The sequence below is a fragment of the Phyllostomus hastatus genome, unplaced genomic scaffold, assembly GCF_019186645.2.
Source record: "Phyllostomus hastatus isolate PE091 unplaced genomic scaffold, TTU_PhHast_1.1 phas_contig_86, whole genome shotgun sequence".
Lineage (NCBI taxonomy): Eukaryota > Metazoa > Chordata > Mammalia > Chiroptera > Phyllostomidae > Phyllostomus > Phyllostomus hastatus.
In genome coordinates, this window is record NW_025333977.1 from 82373984 (window position 1) to 82393392 (window position 19409).

A 19409-nucleotide genomic window follows, 5' to 3' on the forward strand; every position below is an offset into this window, starting at 1 on the left:
TCAATGAATAGGTGGGTCATCCAGCAGTAGAGAGAGATTTGAAGAGATCTCAGCTATGCTTTCTTTCTCTGTGGACATGCGTGTGCACACAAAACAGGTCCATTTATTTCATGCAAAACAAATATTTACTGAGCACCTACTTTGTGCTAGAAGGTCTCTAATACCCAAATAAATGATCCAGCTCTTTGTGAGCATCCTCTCCAAAGCTGAATCATAAAAATGAATAATAACCTATACATGAGATAATATATTACTACAAATTTGAGAAATTGGGCATCAGTCAAGGAATAAAAAAGTAGCATTCTAAATTTCTCATCTCATATAGCATACAATTTCATTAATGATGATAATTTAAGGAAACAGGCCTAAATAGTTTTTTAAAAAACAACAGCAACCATTACTAGAAGAAAAATGATGCTGTAAGTCTTCCAAATTACTGGACTGATAACAAACCAAACAGTCATACATCGAGGGAGAACCAACAATGTGTAAAAACACAGATAATATTGAATACAATTTCTGAGATAGAACCAGATATATTTTTATGATATTAATGAATGTATTAAAGATAAACACCATAATGTAGGTTTGAAAAGACTCCACAAAATCTAAACATAGGATGGTACTTTAAAAGAACTGCTTTTGATAGTGGAGAAAACTGAGTTCAAATCTTACTTCTGCCATTTACTAGTTATAATCTCTTTCCTAAAGGGGAATTTATTTAACCTATTTGCTTCAATTTCCTAGTTTATAAAATGGGAATAAAAGGATTGAATAAAATAAAATCTATAAAGTTCAGTGCCTAGCCAACTAAACATTCAGCAATAATATTATATTATTTGTTTTTAAATAATGTGTCTAAATAAATATCAGAGACGTAAAATGCAAAGAATATTGTCCAAGATATATTGTTAACTGAAACAATAGATGCAATAAAAAATAAGAAAAGCAAAGAGGAAAACTGAGACTTAGAAAGAAGGTGATCATTTCTGCACAAAAACCTAGAAGCAGCAAAGGATGCCAAAGCCATAAGCCAGGTGAAATCTATGTCCAGAAGCACACAGAGGAGGCTGAGAGTTCAGCTCTTTGGAGTAAGCAACAGGGCCAAAAAGGCTCCATGTGAAATGGTGGACCTGAGCCTGGCTCACTATTTTAGCAAGAGGCTATAAAAAATTTGTTCAACATTGCTTGAGGCAGTTAACTTATATACACCGGTAGGTTCTGGGAGGTGGGAGGATAAAAACACAATTTCATGATCTTTTTACAATGAAGAAGCTGAAAGCTACCATTGTAAGATTTGTATTGGGACTAGAAACCCAGGAATCCAGATAGAGTCAACTGCAAAACTGCTAGTGAGGAGTGTATGGAGAGGGAGGGAGAGGGGGGGGAGAGAGGGAGGGAGAACAAAGAGACAAGACAAAAAAAAAAAAAAAAGCCTATGACCAACATTAACCTGACCCCTACCCCAAATCTAAAACATAGCAAAAAATCTAATGTTTAGAAAAGCAACCAACAAAATTAATCATTGGAACATTCACTCCAGATGAATTTGATTTTATAGAATTGCCTGACAATGACTTCAATGTGAGTATGTTTACATTGCTCAAAGATAAATAAAATGTATCTGTAAAAGAAATGTTAATAAAAACAAAGCAATAAGGTAAGAATACATGATAAAAAAGCAAACACATCTAAAAACTCAAAAATATGTTCATTGACATAAAAATGCAACACACAGAATAATTTAAGATTGCGCAATTTTAAGGAGAGGATTAAGTGAGTTAAAAGTTAATATTAAGAAATTTACTCAGAATAGAAATCACAGAAAGTAAAACATAATTTTTAGAAAATGAAAGAGCAGCAGAGATTTGGGTAAATTGAGTAGGAAACACCAATATATATCTTATAAGAATCCCAAAAGAAAATGAAGGTAGTGACAAAGAAACAATAAAGAAAAAGAAAATACCTGAGAATTTTCCAGAATTAGAGTCCTGAGATTAGACAGTATATCTTGAATTCATAACTAATAAATCAAAATAATTCAACAGCTAGACATATTTCAGAAGACCTGTACAGAATACATCCAGGACAAAAACTCTTAGTTGCTAGAGGAAAAAGGTAGAATACCTACAAAGAAAGGAAGAAGAGACTGGTAGCAGATTTCTCTTAAGTAATGATAAATGACAGAACAACAACCTAAGATATATTTGAGTACTATCTTCAAATGCTGAGCAAAATTCCCAGATAAGTTGTTATTTAGTATTAAAGATAAAATACAGATACTTTTATATATACAAAATGAGTGCACCTCCCAGGCCACTCCCTAGAGAATTACTAAAAGGTGTAATTCAACAAGAAGAAAGGAAGCCATAGACTCCAAGGATAGTGGTTGCCACAGCAATTACTAAAATATATGAGTAATATAATTATTGACTATCAAAAGCAATGGTAACCACTTCTTGTATATGTTTGAAACAAATAGGTAAAACTAAACCTTCATTCAAGTTATATAACAAGACTGATACTTAGTAAGTAGATAAAGCATGCTAGGCACTCTTTTTTTTCTTGATTAAAGAGAAAGCCAGAAATACTACAAAGTGAATTTTAATTTTTATTAGAAAAACACATAGTTAGGCATGTATATAAAAATATTAGCATGATCACTAAAAAAACAGATAAGTCACTTATAGATTTTAAGTCCAGCAGTAAAATCCATGTACCAGGTCGCAAAAAAATAGCTCAAAATTTTTTTTTCACTTAAAAAGATATAAAACAAATCGTATCATAATGCAATTAAATTCAGAATAGGTAATAGATATAGAGCAAATATGTATTTAGGAAGTGAGAACACACACACACTTCTAAATAACTCAAGGGGTAAATATGAATCAAAACAGACATAAAATATTTAAAACTGAACAAGACTACATATTAAAACATATTATGCAGCTAATCAGAAATTTGAAGAATTTTGAGATTAAAATTCATTTTTAAAAATAGTAAGACAGTACTGAATTTAAATGAGTAGTAATTCAACTCAGTAACTTGGGGGGAAAATGGTCTAAACTATAAGGAAGTAGAATGAACCATGTTGATAAAAGCAGAAAGTAATGATATTGAATACAAAGACATAATAAAGTAGATAAGCAAAATCAAAAGCTAGATTTTAAAAGAAGCAAAGAAAACAGAATAATGTGTAACAAATAGTAAAGGAAGAGAAGAGGCTCAGATGAATAATATTAGAAATAAGAGGGGATCAATAGAGATAAAATAAAAAATCATCAACTGTTATAAGCAATTTTATGCCAAAAAATGTGGAAGTACAGATTAAGTGTTAATTGTACACTTTTCTAAAACAAATAAACAACAAACTTTCCCAAAATTGACTTAAGAAGAAATAAACCAATGACCATGGAAATAGCTGAACTGATAATCAAAATCCACCCTATACTACCTACTCCCACTGACAGAAAATGTCAGGTCCAAATGATTTTAGAGGCAAGTTTAACCAAATCTTTAAAATAGATAATCCTTATAATATAAAAACAGTTTCAGAAATAGAAAAAAAAAAAAAGGAATGCAACTCAACTTATTTTATGAGGCTGGTACTACCATGATACTACAACGATATCTACAATAACAGTTTAAAAAGAAAAATTAAAAAACTAATCCCCATGCAAAAATATTACAGGAAATATCAGCAAATTGAACTTCACAGTGGATTAAAAAATACACCAAGTAAATTTTTCTCTGGAATGTAAGATATGCTTAATATCAGAAAATGTATTAATATTATATAAAGTATTAACATATAAATGATAAATTTTACTATTTTGTTGATACAGAAAATATATTAGACATTATGATAAAAATGCCAGCAAATTATAAATAGAGGTTGAAAACTTCCTTAATGCAATAATTTTGATTTATTAAAATTCTTAAGCAAATATTGTATTTCTAAAACATTTTATTAAAGTATGAAACAAAACAGATATTCCTAGTATCACAGTTTCTATTCAACACTATATAGAGGTCTTATTAATGCAATATGACAGGAAAAAGAAATTGAGCATTTAAGAAATGAAATTTAAGAGAAAAATGTGTCTTTATTTGCTGATTGTATATGTGTGTATGAAGAAAACCTAAGAGAATTTCCAGCTTACCCATTAAAACTAATAAGGGGATTCAGAAAAGCTGCTGAATATTCAACAATGATAATCAATAAATAATGAAATAAAAACAGATTCTATACATAAGAGCAAGAAAATCTAATTTACATAAGAAGACATCTAACAAAATAGATTCAAGTGACACTTGTATGGGGAGAACTATAAAATATTATTAAGGAGCATAAAAGAAGACCTGATTAAGTAGAGGAGTGTTAATGGGCAGAAAGACACGATGTCATAAAACTGTCAATTCTCCCCCAGATTACTCTCTAGAGTATTACTCTCTTGGTAATTACAAATAAAATTCACAGGGCTTTTACCAAATGACTAGGTAACCCTAAACTTCACACTGAATAACAAGAGGCCAAGAGGAGCTAAGAGAACTTGCAAGAAAACAATGTACAGAGATTTCCTTACCAAATAACAAGAATATTATAAAGCTGTGGTAACTGAGGCACTATGGTGCCAGAATAGAGAATACAAGAATAGAGAAACAAGTCCACTGGATGAAATGAAGATCGTAAAAACAGATTTGATGTAGGGGAAATATGGCATTACAAATTAGTGGTAAGGATGACTAATTTGTTAAATGGTGCTGGAGTAAGGTTATGCACATGAAAAAGAATTAAAATAGGGGTCATGTAAGATTCCATATACAAAACAAATGCCAAGAAGATTAAGAGATCTAGAAAGGCAAAACTTTAAAACTGTTAGAACAAAATATAGGAAGGTTTCATAATGACTTATCATATGAAAGGATTTCTTAAATGACTTAAAAGGACACATTATAAAGGAAGTATCAATTAATTTAATTGCACTAAAATTAGAAACTCTTAAAAATGCATGCTAGGATAGACACAGTTAAAAGAGGAACTACAAATTGGGAAGAGATCCTTGTATTCCATATTGCCCAAAGGATGGGAATCCAAAATATTACGACAACTGAGACCAAAGCCAAAAGCCATCCAAACAAACAATAGCAAAAAAACAAAACAAAACAAAAACCCAACAAAGAGATGGACAAGGATACAAATAGGCAACACACATGAGCAAATCCCAATGGATTATAAGTGAAAAAAACTTTTAAGTGAGACATTATTTAATACCTTATCTGACTGACATAAATTTAAAAAGTCTTCCCATTCCAAGTATTATGAAACATATGGAGAAGCTCGTATAGACTGCTCATGTGAACAGACATTGCTACTATCACTTTAGGGAGACATTTTACAATCTCTAGTAAAGTTGAAAACGCATTATTTCTTCCAGTTTAGCAATTCCTCTCTATGTTTAAATATGCATAAAAATGTTAACTGCAGTATTATTTGTGAAGGGGAAACACTGGAAATAATGTCTAACAATGAGAGACTCAATAAATAAATTTTAATTTTGGGTTTAGTGGGATGCATTTTGTATAAGCCATAACACATGCCTTATGTAAAATTATTCTTGATGATAGAAGCCAGAATAGTTTTACTTGTTTTCAACCTTTTGTGAAAGCTTTAGAGAATATGACCTGTAAGGGAATATAAGGACCCTTCCTAGGTATAATGAATATTTTATAGCTTGTATTAGATGTCATATGAATGTACACTTACATAAAAGTTCATCAGGCTATACACTTAATTTGTGAACTTCACTGTATGTGACTTATAATGGAAAAATAAAAAATAAAAAAAGGCTTAGAAATAAATGTTCCAAATTAATTAAGGTTTGTTTTACCTGGGTACTGAATTCTTGCATTTTCACATTACTCTTTGTACTTTTATGTGTTTGAAATATTTTAAATGAAAAGAATTGATAAGACAAAGACTACTGCTTTTCCTAACTAGAATTAAGGTAAAAGAAAGCACTAGGGTCATCTTCTCTTTATTGGCCCTGACAACAGATTCCAATATTCCAGGGATCAATAAGCACTTCATAGTCAAATATACTTAAAAATTGATCATTTTGTTGAATCAAAAGCACAACTCAATTTATTTCTCAACTACCTGTAAAACCTAGGCTACCTTAAGTAAGTGACCAGCAGCATATGTTGTTGATACGACGCCACCAGTGCCCAAGGAACCTCCGTCCATTTAGACTGTTCAACCGATGAAGCGGGGAATGCTCAACAGGTGGTTTGGCATTGATATGGCTATTTGTTTATGGGCTCACCTCTGGTTTCAGAAAAGAAGAAGAGACGATACCTTTTCTATGCAGTATTTCAAGTTGACCATATGGAAAGCAAGGTTTTATTCCAGCCAATTCTCTTGCTCTCAAAACGTGGAGGAAAAGTGCCAGCCACTGCTACTCTTGTCACCAGCCACGGTGCAGATGTTTGGAAAATGCGAAAATGGAGAAATGAAACAAAGAGAAAACCCTCAAAAATAAGTTTTGCATAAATGAAAAATAGAGTATATAATTATCATAGCTACAAAAAGGTAAGTGCATTTTTTATTTATCCCCTTGTGTTAAACTAAAAGAACCAAAACAAACAAAACCATTGATGTTTTGACTTAATCAGTGTTTTCTCGAGAACCAACCAAAACATTGCTAAAAGTGGGAATAAAGAACAGATTTCTTTTAATCTAATAAAAGGTATTTTATCTCCAAGAATGTTAGAGTGTGACCTGCTTAAATGAGTACTTACTAAAGGAAAAGACCCATTTGAAAATGTATGTTTTCAGGTGTCTAAATGGGAACGGACTGTTTCTTTGAAATTTTGTAAAACAAAAAAAATTAATTGAAATTACAATTCCTTACAGGACTCAGATAAAATACAGCTTAGAAAGAAATGTCTCCAAACTATTCAAGTATATATCCCTTAGTTTTTAGCCAGTACATAACTCTAGTTATTACAAAGCAAATATCTTATTTGATTTAAGCACATCAGTGTAAATTATTCAAATAGGATTGTCCTTGTTTAAAAGAAAGTTTTAAACAATTTATGTAATTTCTTGATTAGGCCCAGTTCTGCCACAACCCTGCTGTGTATCTCGTCTTATGTCATTAAACCTCTCTTGGTCGTGGTACCCACCTCGCTGAAGTGGGAGTGTGACAAAAGTCACAGCCCTATCATCAAGCTCCTTTCTTGCCCTAAGGATCTAATGAAATTACTCCAGCGTAAGAATTTTTCTTTTTTTCCCTCCCTTGGTACTTTCTTAAAATAAATAGCCAAATAAATACTCAAATAAGTAAATGTATATTAAAAACACATACACAGACACTAATCAGCTATCCCTCTAAATAGGAAGAGAAAAAATTTTTGTTGTTGCCATTACCTATTCCCTAATGTGTATTTAAAAAAGAGGGTTCCCATAAAAAAGATTTTTATTTTTTTCCGAATCAAAAAATAGCTTATCATGTCTTTGCCATTTAAGTTCTATTGAAAAATAAAACACAAAATCATTACAGAAATCCTAGTAGGAACTTTCAAAAGAAAGAGGACACTAAAACTCCATTTAAAATTCAAATCATTTGTTTCTACGTTTTCTTTTACAGAAATACAAGTGCCTCCTCAAACTATCTCCACTTCCTTTTTCAGGAACAATATACTGAACTGTATCAAACATTGGGACCCTATTCTCATAGCCTTCCCACCTGTCTTCTGAGGGAACAAAGCTGAGGTATAGATTACAGCATGAGATATTTGGGACAGGAGTAAAACATTTCATCTAGGAGGCAGTACTGCAGTCAATTTGCCAAATATACAAGAAAGTGAAGCCCCATCATTATTTTGGCGTCAAGTTTGGGTTCTCATGGCTCAACAATGATAATCATTTTTACACAAGACTTTTAAAAATGAAAGCACCTAGAGCAACAGTCAGAAAATGTCTGAGAATGCAAGTGTTTCCCATCGGTATTTAAACCAGATAAGACACTATCAATGCACCCTTAACGAAGGGTCTAAAAAGAATACAGGGCACCTGACACCTTGGTGAATAAGAGAAGCTCAGCTCTATAAAAAGGCCACAGTCTTAGGGCAAATACTCCATTGTTCCCAGGACCAATATGCCTGTGGCACCAGCAGGGGCAGAGCGCTCAAGCAACCAGCAAGGCTCCGGTTACAGGCTCCAGCTCCACTCTGCTCGCTGATAGGGCTGACACCCACGGGGTCTGCACACTCTGGGGACACCAAGGGTGGATGCCCCAGGGGAGGAAGGCTCCACCAACGGAAAGACAGGAGTCAGCAATTGCACAGTGTATGAGCACTCCCTGCTGGCCACCGAGGTTGAGGATGAACAGGTGGTTTCTCAGTGGTGACGAAGGTTTCTGTAAGGAGGCTAAAGGATATACCTCACTCCTCAGGGATAGAAGTGTGGTTCTGATTAGTTCAAGAGAGTTCCAGATGTTATGCTGAATGAGTAGAAGGTGAGGAGAGGATATTGATAGGAGGAACTCCAAGAATGGGCAAAAACTGTGTGTAAAGCTGGTATACGATTTTCATTAATGTTTCCAGCTATTAAAATTCTATAAAGCCTATACGGGCCTATGTGTGGACACGTGTGTGGGGGGAGGAGATACAGAAAAAAAATGAATTTCTGTTCAGCTCCCTTTATCTCAAGAATCTTGAGACAGTCCAATGCGTTTGCAACATTTACATTTTATTAGGAACTGCCATCTAAACCCTGATGCTACTCTGCCTGGTGTGTCCCCCACACCACTGCCCCTAAGCCCTAAACAGGTGGTCCTTGTTTGTCTGACAGGCCTGAGGCAACAATACTGGTATCTCCCTTGTGCTCTGCTCTGTTTGGGTTCTTTTGCATAATAAGATGAAGGTCAAAATGGCAGCCTGCTAAAAGCAGCAGTATTTCAGTTGCGGGAATAACTTGCTTGTCATCAACTTGTTAATGCAATAGTCAAACATTTCTTTGACATGTACAGTATCAGCTAACTTCAGCAGATAAAGGGTCTAGAACAGGAAGATGCTGCAGATGCTTTAGCTCAGAGGAAGGCTTAGCAGAGCCAAAACGTCAGCAGGGTCTGTTTGTTCCATACTTTCCATCGGGCTCTGTGAAAAAAATGTTAGATTACTGCAATGACAAGTTTGTGACAAGCAAGTCATTTGTGCAACTGGTGCGCTCCTGTTTTTATCTGTTTACCATTCAGACTTGTGAATGCCATTTCAAGCACTTACAGGATTCCTGGCTCCCATTAAGGGGAAATGGTTCCTCCATATTTAGAATTTTCTGCCTCAAAGAGAATTACGAAGCAATTATTTATCCCTGTGGTCACAGTGTCACAAGAAGCACAATCTTGAGTTGTTTAGTTGGACTGAATCATGAAACGGAGTCCTGGGGACTGGATAGCTCGGAGCATCAGAGATTTCTCATTGAGTTTATTGGAATGACTACAAAGCAAGCCTGTGAGAGTCAGTAAAATTGTGGCCAGCTTAAAATACCTTGCTCTCTTGCTCCAGGATCATATATCAAGGCCATATGCTTCAAGGCACATAAACTTGTTTGTAATGAGTAGATCCTGAGAAGCCAAGGCCTGACTCTTGTCACAGACACCGACATGTGATCTCATGTGAGAGGCTTAGTGACAGGGACTGCTTTAACTGTCGAGAAGGGAATTTACACGGCCTTCTCCCTGTGTTCTGTGGGTAAGCAGAGAGCCAATCCAAATCCAGAAGAATTGTAAGTATAAAAAGTAATATCGTAATATAAGATTAACACTTGCTATCATCCTCTCTAGGTTGACTTTTTCGTAGTAAATGGAGGCTCTGGCAGGTTTTGAATCAAGAATTCAAGATTATCACATTGGCTTCTTCACCCAAGATCCCTGAGTGACTTTTGGTGAGTCATTTTAAACCCGTGGGAGGGAAGATACAAAATAATAATACCTACTCCTTGTTCACCTGACAGGAATGGTCTTAGGGTCAATGTTAAAAGAAGAGCACATTCGGAACTCAAGAGCAAGGCTAGTATTTCTGAAAAGTCATGAATGTGTCCTTTTAAAATCAAAATGATTTAAAATTTTTGTCTATTTTGGTAGTGACTTTATAAATAATTCTAGCTATACCTCTTAAAGAACATGGAATCATGAGTTTGGAAGCGGGGACATGGCAGGGAGAAGCAGGGCAAAGCTGGACCGGAGGGTGAACTGTCAAGAACCAGACAGAAAGTCAAGATGCGGAGGGAGGCAGAGCTTGGTAGGGGTGACACAGAATGCTACAGAAATGTATGATAATCCCCGCTGCATCAAAATTTCATTGTTAATAATCATTCACCAGGCACTACATGTGTTATACAATTTACATGTGTAATGTAATCTTTACCTAACTCTACGGTGTATGTATTATCACTTTTTTTGTAGTTCACATGGTGGAACTACAAGTCAGAGAAATTTAAATACTTTACCATAAATCTGTAAGTAGTAGAGATTTTAAACTAGTTTTTACTTATTCCAAAGCTCTTATACTTTTAAACCATGGAGGAACTAAAGTCATTTCCACTGCCTTCAGAAGACTTTAGAGTTTACTGGAAAACATTTTAATTGGTAAATGCAGGCATTCAAGAATTGGATATAAAGGGCCAATGGGAGTATTCTGGCTCTAGCTGTGTTGCCACCCTTCTGAGGCCTCTGGGAAAGCTGAGCACCACCATCAACATGTCATTCCTTTCGCCCTGGCCTGACCTATTCCTACTTTCATACATTGGAGATGAGGTGAAACTGGTTCTAGCCTAATCACATATCTCTGTGCTATGAATGCAGGCTGTTTGGCTGCATCTCCTCGTGTCCATGCCAACTCCTTTCTCTCCGTGTGTATAGCCTTTAGTTCACCCTACTCTCTGCTCCCATGTTACCTCCAGGGAGCCTTCTTTTGTCACTTGTCTGCAATTCTTTTCAGGTGGGGGAAGAGGCAGACATCTTTCTCACCATGACAAGGATTACTGAAACAGCCTAAACTTCAAACTTTGCACAGAATGCATCCTTTGTTCAGTCTTCTGCTTTGTTTTTCTCTAATGATAGCTTTGCCACAGGTCCCATTCGCATGTAACTCAGAACTATGCAAATCGAACTGGTAAGCAAGACTTTGCAGCTACTCTGTCTTAAAATAAATGTGTCCAAGAGGTGGAAACCTCTGAATGAGGCATATTTTTTGAATATTACGTGTGTAATGGCAGCTTTTCTTGCCTGTGTGGCAAAGAATAAGATCTGCAGTGACATTCCTTTGTGTCTTTTTAGTGTGTTCGGATTTCACAAGAGGTTTAGCTCTCATAAATTGAATGATATTTTAATGATATTTCTGCTTTTTTTCTTTTTGCTTGTAGGGGTTCCCCCAAGCACAGGATTCATACTTAAACAATACTCAAAGCTATACCACACATAATGCAGAATCATTACACCACAGGGTGATGTGTGGAGGACCTGTGGTCTGAGTCTTGGTGCGGCACCCGAATTTGCTCGTGGGGACCACGAGGGGCATGGGCTCTCAGCCTCACAGGTGACCCTAATCCTGCTTTAGGACTTTTCCACTTACACAAAATATTTTCCTGATGTTGAACCTCAACCTGCTATTCTAAAATTTACCCCATAGCTTCTATTTTTTTCTCACCCCATCTTTCAGTCCTGAGAGGTTCAGGGAATTGATAATTCTATGGCTCATTTAATGACAGCTCTTGCACATATCATACACCAACAAGTGAGTTTAGACTGTCCTGCCTTGTCCTGCTCCCCTCACCACACATCAGTTAAATTTCCACTGTACCCTTTGATAACCCTGGGACAAATGGAAATCAGTATAGCTAGTTCTTCATTTCCTTTTGGAGGTAGATAGTGTGTGTGGCAAAGCATTCTTAATCTTTGATTTTCTGTCCTATTCTGTGGAAAATCTTGCTAGGCAACCTCATGTAGACTTGACTGATATAGCTATTTAGAGGATCCTATGAATATTTAGACCATGACCACAGACATGAACCAGAAACATCCTAGGCAAATCTATACAGCACCTTCCACACACCTTTACTACAATACCTATTTCACTGTACTGTAGTTACTATATTTTTCAGACTATAAGACACTCCCCCCCCCCACTTTGGGACAAATAATGGTTGTTAATGCTGCTGTTGAGTTCTGTTTACATTTACACTGGTGAAATATTATATTTATGTTATTAAATATTTTATCACATTTTTTTTGCTTCAAAAATTGTTTTCCTATTTTCCTCCTCTAAAATCTAAGTGCATCTTATGGTCTTAAAAATATGGTATCTTCTTCCATGTCTGTTTTTCCCACCAGTCTGTGAGCCCTCTTTGGTGATGGGCACTTATTTGCCTGCCTATCTCTAATTCCTAGAAGAATATTTGAAAAATTTAAAGAGCTTGGTAGATTTTTTTTTTTGGATTGAGGGGATTTTTCCTTAATCTCATTGTGTAGAAGTCTCCCCTTATTTTATAACAAATACTACCAACACATATTGGCTTATTTTTGAAGATAAATAAAAAATATTTCCTTTAGTGCCATAAAAATGGAATGGTTTAACTTCAATGGTAATGGGTTTGATTTTGAATATTGACAGCAACAAGCAGAGAATGAAATGTGATCTTTTCCACTAAGTCTATTGTATATTGTACCCTTTTATAGAACACTGAATAACATGCTCTAATCTCTTTGTTCGCAAGTAAATTTCTTCAGCTGCTATACCAAGAATTCTAAGTTTGTAGTGAATCAATTACTAAAGGAATGATGGTAACATAGTGTGATGGCTACATATGTGACTGTATGTAAGAAAGGGTAACATAGTATGATTCCTGAGAATTCTCCACTAAAATAAAATATTGGTGGCACTTCTATTGCTTAAGTTGGCCAAGCACATTTAGAAGTCCTGGTGACTCCCAGCAGTTTTAGCTTCTGTGCAACAGTGGATTTAAAAAAGAGACAGTGGGCCCTGGCTGGTGTGGCTCAGCGGACTGAGTACTGGCCTGCGAAGCAAGGGGTCATTGGTTCAATTCCCAGTCAGGGCAGATGCTTGGGTTGTGGTCCAGGTCACCAGTAGAGGGTGTGTGAGAGGCAACCAATGATGTCTTCTTTCCTCTCTTTCTCCCTCCCTTTCCCTCTAAAAATAAATAAATAAAATCTTTAAAAAAGAGATGGAAGAAACTCCTGAAAATGTGAAACACCTAGAGAAGACATTCCTTTCCTTTTCCCTGACACATTTAGAACATTCCAGAAAGATAGGAGTCTATCCTGTTTTAAGTTAAAGAGCTTCATAAAAGACAAATCCATAATTTCCCTTTCAGTGTTTAGAAGCTGCATTATCAAGAGCCTATCTCATTATCAAACCTAAAGATTTTCTGTTGCTGTATAAGCATATTTTATCACCATCAACATCAGTGAAAATAAGGAAGTCTGATTTTTTTTTTACTTCCCATAACTTGCTTTAAAAGTCGTATCAACTCACTATCTCAATCTTCTTTTTTTCTAAGAGGAAAAAAAATCTCACCCTGGCTGGCGTAGCTCAGTGGGTTGAGTGTGGGCTGCGAACCAGGCATCGCAGGTTCGATTCCCAGTCAGGGCACAAGCCTAGGTTGCAGGCCACAGCCCCCAGCAACCGCACATTGATGATTCTCTCTCTTTCTCTCTCTCTCCTTCCCTTCCCTCTCTAAAAATAAATAAATAAAATCTTAAAAAATTTTCTTAAAAAAAAATCTCTGTTTTCTACTTTTTTTTAAAGAAATTTTTTGTCAAAATGTTAAGTGCAAATTTATTGGGAGGGATTATAAGTATTTTTCTCCAAGATGTTCATATCCAATTTTACCTGAATTCACACAAAGTATGATTAAATGTCTGATTATAGTCAGAGGAAATAGTAGCAATGTGTATATTTTATATGCTTCTTTTACATTCTACTATTACAGCTATTTTTAAATTTCAGTTTTACATTTCATACTCTTGATTAACTTTCTTTGCTCTACTTCTAGATGCTATTTTGCCCACATAGTCATTTTTTATTTTCAGTTTATCAATGGCATTTACCAAAATGTAATAGATAATGGAATATCTGAGAATTGCAAGATTCAAAAGAAACAGAGTCATATGCTTTTCCTTATGTATAATAAATTTATGGAGAAAGAAGACAACCCCACATAAAAGAAGCAATGGGATATGCATATGCAGGCATGTGGTGTTAGTTTAGCAGCTGTTAACACACACAAGCTAACACAGCCATTCAAAATTTTATATGTAAGTGAAGAGAGAGTGGTAGGGTGAACTGCTACTTGTGACGTTTGCTTTCTCTTCTGAAGAACGCTACCAATGTCTGGGCCACGTAGCTCAGCTGGTTAGAGTCTGGGTCTGATACACCAAGGTTGTGGGTTTGATCCCTGGCGAGAGCACATACAAGAATCAACCAATGAATGCATAAATAAGTGGAAAAACAAATCAATATCTCTCTCACTCTATTTTTTCTGTTCTCTCTTTCTAAAATCAATCAATAAAATTTTTAAAAAAGAATGCTAATGATGTTCTGATAATTTTCTGTTTTACCGAGTATTCCTTTCAAATGATTGTCTTCCCTCTGAGGTGGTGGTTATACCTATGTGTCAAATTGCTGCTATTTGTACACTGTGCATAGAACCACTGTACTTTGAAAATATGCATTTCCTGTCCTTGATATCTAACATAATGATTTACAACTCTTTACCATCTCTGATGTCCTGTAGTTAAGGTAATTTTGCATTGCTCTTCCCTGACTACTTCTTAAAGTATAATTTTAAATTAAAATTAACTTTGTTTTGAGACTTTGAAAGGCTGCTACCAGTAATTTAGAATACACTGGGTTTGTTAGTATTAGGAAACACGTTTCGATAATTAAGGTAATCAAAAACCAGCATTCAGGGCAGACCTCAATGGCATACCATTTCTACATTTTCCATATTGGCTCTGATACCCTAATAATCATTTCCTGAGAATCTGAAGTGCTTGGCACCAAATAAATAGAGTTCCTTTTTTGTCATTTGAGATAAAATTAAAAGCTCTGCTAGTTCAGTGGAGTTAGAGCATAACTCCACCATTGTCCTAGTTCACCAGAGCTCCCCCTGGGGCCACAAGGGAGACGACAACTGGCATGGCATTGTATTGGTCATAACCTAGTGACTGGTGTCATCAAAGGACTGCCAAGTCAGTTTTAGCAGGACTTTCCAAGGGTTGTTTCATTGCCTGGAGGTTAAATTTTCACGTCTACAACTTGTAGATAGAAGTACTTAAATGGTTATATACATGTGCAGGTTCCCAAACCGTGCCTTTTATTTTGGCAGAGAAGAGACAACAAAGGCCAGTGTTCAAGTCCCATCACCCACAAGCAGAGAGTTGAGCTAGAGTGTGACTGCAGCCTCCTGGGAGTCAACCCTAAAATCCACTGATGTGAGAGTTTGACTTTCTAAACCGATCTTATTTTTAAATTGCATTGAATATAAATGCAACAATGTTGCTAATAAGCAGTTCATTTATTAAATTTATAGAGAACTTTCCTCTACAAATAATTCATTCAGTATATTCTTTTGTCCAATCTCTTCTCTATTTTGACCAATCTATTATCTTTGTAGAAATTTATTCCATAAAAATCTGTATTATATATTTTCTACCAATATATTCTTCTACTTACCCAATCTGTTTTACTCCTAGCATAAAATTCCAAGAGATTCATATGCATCACTCAACATTCATCACTTCTGGACACACATGATCACTGGGTCCATGACTGCTAGTTAACCGGTAGTTTCCAGGCCACTATTACATGAGTAGAAACTGAAATCTATATGCCTTATAATTAATGAGGAAAAAAGGACTTCGTTATCGAGAAGCATACAGCTATGTTTATACACAGAAATGCTTATTTTTTCAAGGAGAACAAAGGCAATTGCCTGCATTCTGGTGCATATACATCAGAAATTCAGTACTACCTATTTTTTCTTTAAGTAGATCTGGAGGTGAGTACTAAGAAGAACTCCTTTAGTAGTTATAACACCTCTTACTGGGGATCCTTTTGAGTTAAAAGTTAGCAAGTGGACTTGTTAGGAGGGTGGAGATAGTAATTGTTACAAAATCATTCAATCCTTCAAAACCATTGTAAAAACAAGAATGACAACTTTTTGGCCAATAAGAAAGGGGGCAGGTTTCTGAATAAAGGTGCCCCCCGTGACTGGGACATAACAAAGAACTGGAATTAGACAGGCCAAATGCCTCTTGTGTGTTTTGGGGTGGGGATTGTGGGTATGTCTACCACTAAGGCAGCACAGAGACACAAACAAAGCTCATCTCCATAATATAGGAGATTCTACTTCATGTGAAGATAGACATTTTAAACAAACCCTTCCAGGGTTTTGCTGATTTTTAGCCATACAGCCAAGCAGCTCTCTTGTTTCTGGCTGGGATGGCCAAAGCTTAAGCCTTAATATATATGTGTCTTCCCTGCTGAGGTGGGATCAGACATACTCAGGCATCATTTTCATCCTGCTGTTCTCTTCTCTCTCACTTCACTCTGTGATCAGTCAATGAAATATATGCTAGAGAAGAAAGAGCTAAAGAAGTTGCTAGGATATCTAAGGAGAAAGAACCCAAATCTTGCCTGTTTTAGGCAACAGAGTACTTTAGCATTAATGGAAAGAGATGGTTAAACTGCAACCCATCAAATTTCAAGTACAATTCCAAAGTGTGTCAAAAGAGATCCAAAAGAAAACAAAATTTCTCCTGTCCTTAGCTACAAATTCTGCAGGCTGATTCTACGTTCTCATCTCATTCCTGTTTTTTACTTTGCCCCAGAAAGGATCGCTGTCTAACATTAAACAAACAGTATACAATAAAGACCACATATAATGTATACTTATAAAGTTCTGGATCCAGAGCAAGAGGAGAGTGAGTTCTTAGCAGCATGTAAGTCTTACTGACAGTAATAGAGACATGATTCATTCTCGGAAGGTACTGAAAATGTTCTCTATTATATCTTGAGGTGAAATTTTGGTGGTGTAAAAACTTTGTGGTTTACGTGGCATATTGTTGGGGTTTTCTTTCCCTCCTCTCTGACAACACAAACACAGATCTAAGCATAGATAGAGGCAGGAGCGCATGTTTTTCTTCATTAGAAGCTGTATGTGTTACTATATTCTATAAGACATGAATTAGAAAGAAAAATGCCACCATCCCTTGATACAGACGATGTACAGATCCATTTATACCCGTACTTTCCTTTTTTCTCTTTTCTCAATCCTCATGCCTATTTTCCTTTTTTGAGTTTGAGGCATGCCCTTATATTGCTGGTTGACTTCTGGTGGTTGGGGCTCTTGTGACATCCCTTTGTCTATCCATGCTGTCTAGTTCAACACAAATTCCCAGTGGCATTTCTCTTAAAAAGATGACTGATTGAACTTAAAAAATGACTTCTGTATTATGACGTAAAATCTAGAGGCAGCATTTATAACTGTTCAAATAAACTTTTAACCTTACAAATGACTCATAATTATGAGGCAAATAAATATGTCCTGAGTTTATCTTCAGTGGTTGTACTAACTGTATCGTTAATGCTTTTCATTAGACAGTTCTTTTTTAGTCCTAATAAGAGCTACCCTAAGATTCCTATGGTGTATAGCAGGGGTCCCCAACCTCCGGGCCTCAGACTGGTACCGGTCCAGACCTGTTAGGAACCAGGCTGTACAACAAGAGGTGAGCAGATTGTAATGTGCTTGAATCACCCCGAAACTATCGCTCCCTACTCTCCACCCCTGGTCTGTGATAAAACTGTCTTCAATGAAACCGGTCCCTAGTGCCAAAAAGGTTGGGGACCATTGATGTATAGCAGATTCTGGAAGCCCACATGAAAGAAAGTACTCAATGGTTAGGGACCTGACTTAAAAATCCAGACTGAGAAAGATTTGTGAGTGACATGAAGCTTGGGTAAGTTCACTAAACTTAGGAATTATTGCTGATGCAATGGCCAAGGACCAAGCTGTTAATGACACCATCCAGGGGAGTTGAGTGTTCTAGGATAGTTTCTTAGATATCTGGACACCTGGATTATTTGATCTGAGCATGATCTAAAACTTGCCAAATTTTTCCATACTTATCCTAGTTTGAAGGCAGATCTCTAAGATATAAGACTGGTATCTGGTAAATTCCAATTCTTGTTTCTTTCTTTAAAGTTCAGTTCCTCAAGTATTCTCATCATAAGACATGGTCAAGGTTACACAAGGGTTGAGAGCACACAGCAGTTCAGTAACTATAACGTCGCCCTATTGGTTTGCCTTCCCAACCCTGAAAGGACAATATGCTATAATCTGGAAGAAGTTCATGGGAAAGTTGATATAATAATGCTTTAATGATTCAATTTATAAATGAGACACTTCACTGGCATGGTGGGAAGACAATAAGAAACATTTGAAAATGTAAATAGTTTTGTTTCAGAGAACAAACTTGTCTCTCCAATCAATATTTCTTCTTTATGTAGCTAAATCTGTCACATTAGGCTCATACATAAACTCAGGAAACTTTACCTAGTAAGTCTATATATATATAATATATGTGTGTGTGTATTTCTACTGTAAAATAGCAACAAAAGTTTTGATACAAATATCATAATCTAAGCAAAAAGAAACACCTAGAATACTATTTTTAAAATGTGTTGCCTATATATATAGCTATATACTATAAAACCCACTAAATCAAGATTGTACAATGATGCTGTTTTCTTCAGTTTCACAATAGTATTTTTTGAAGACTGCAACTTTTGTATATAAAGGGAAAATGACATCATATAAATGGATTAGATAAATAAAGGGGTGCAGAGGGTGAATGCAAGAATCCCATATACCATTTACAAAGTGTTGCCAGTTACAAAAGGATCTGACATGCTAATATCCATTCACTGGGATTCATTACTGAGACACTAAGAGCATGATGGTTGGCAGACACTGCATTTAAGTGCGGTTACTGAGGCCCCCAAATATTGACAGAGTGTCAGATTCTAAGACACTATTGATGCACACAGCCGGCCACAGCTCCAGACACCTCTCAGACAGTCTTTAAATGTCACAGATAAATGAATTTTCATGAAATTGGGAGAGAGAAAGAGCAAGAAGAGAGAAAGAACACAGAATGAGGGGCAGGATAAGAAAAAAAAGAAAGAGGAAATCACTTCCATATCACTGCCATGAAAGCATGTGGCCTCTCATCTCTAAAGTGCCTCACAAGGATGTGAGATCAAGCCTTCTGAATGCATTCTGTTCCCAAAGTACTCAAACACCTTTAATAATTTCATTGTGT

General features: G+C 35.9%; 1 protein-coding gene across 5 annotated transcripts in view; it reads right to left on the minus strand.

Moving 5' to 3' along the window:
• Nucleotides 1-19409, minus strand: part of ZBTB20 (zinc finger and BTB domain containing 20) — a 798652-nt gene that overhangs the window by 259555 nt on the left and 519688 nt on the right. For 2 of the 5 annotated variants that reach the window (XM_045852097.1, XM_045852098.1), the window contains exon 6: nucleotides 6359-6458. The exons of 1 other annotated variant lie outside the window; for it this stretch is intronic. The gene's annotated coding sequence lies outside the window, so the exon portion shown is untranslated. Of the gene's footprint in view, nucleotides 1-6326; nucleotides 6459-19409 lie in introns of all 5 variants that reach the window. 2 more of the 5 variants (XM_045852099.1, XM_045852100.1) reach the window with 1 other exon arrangement.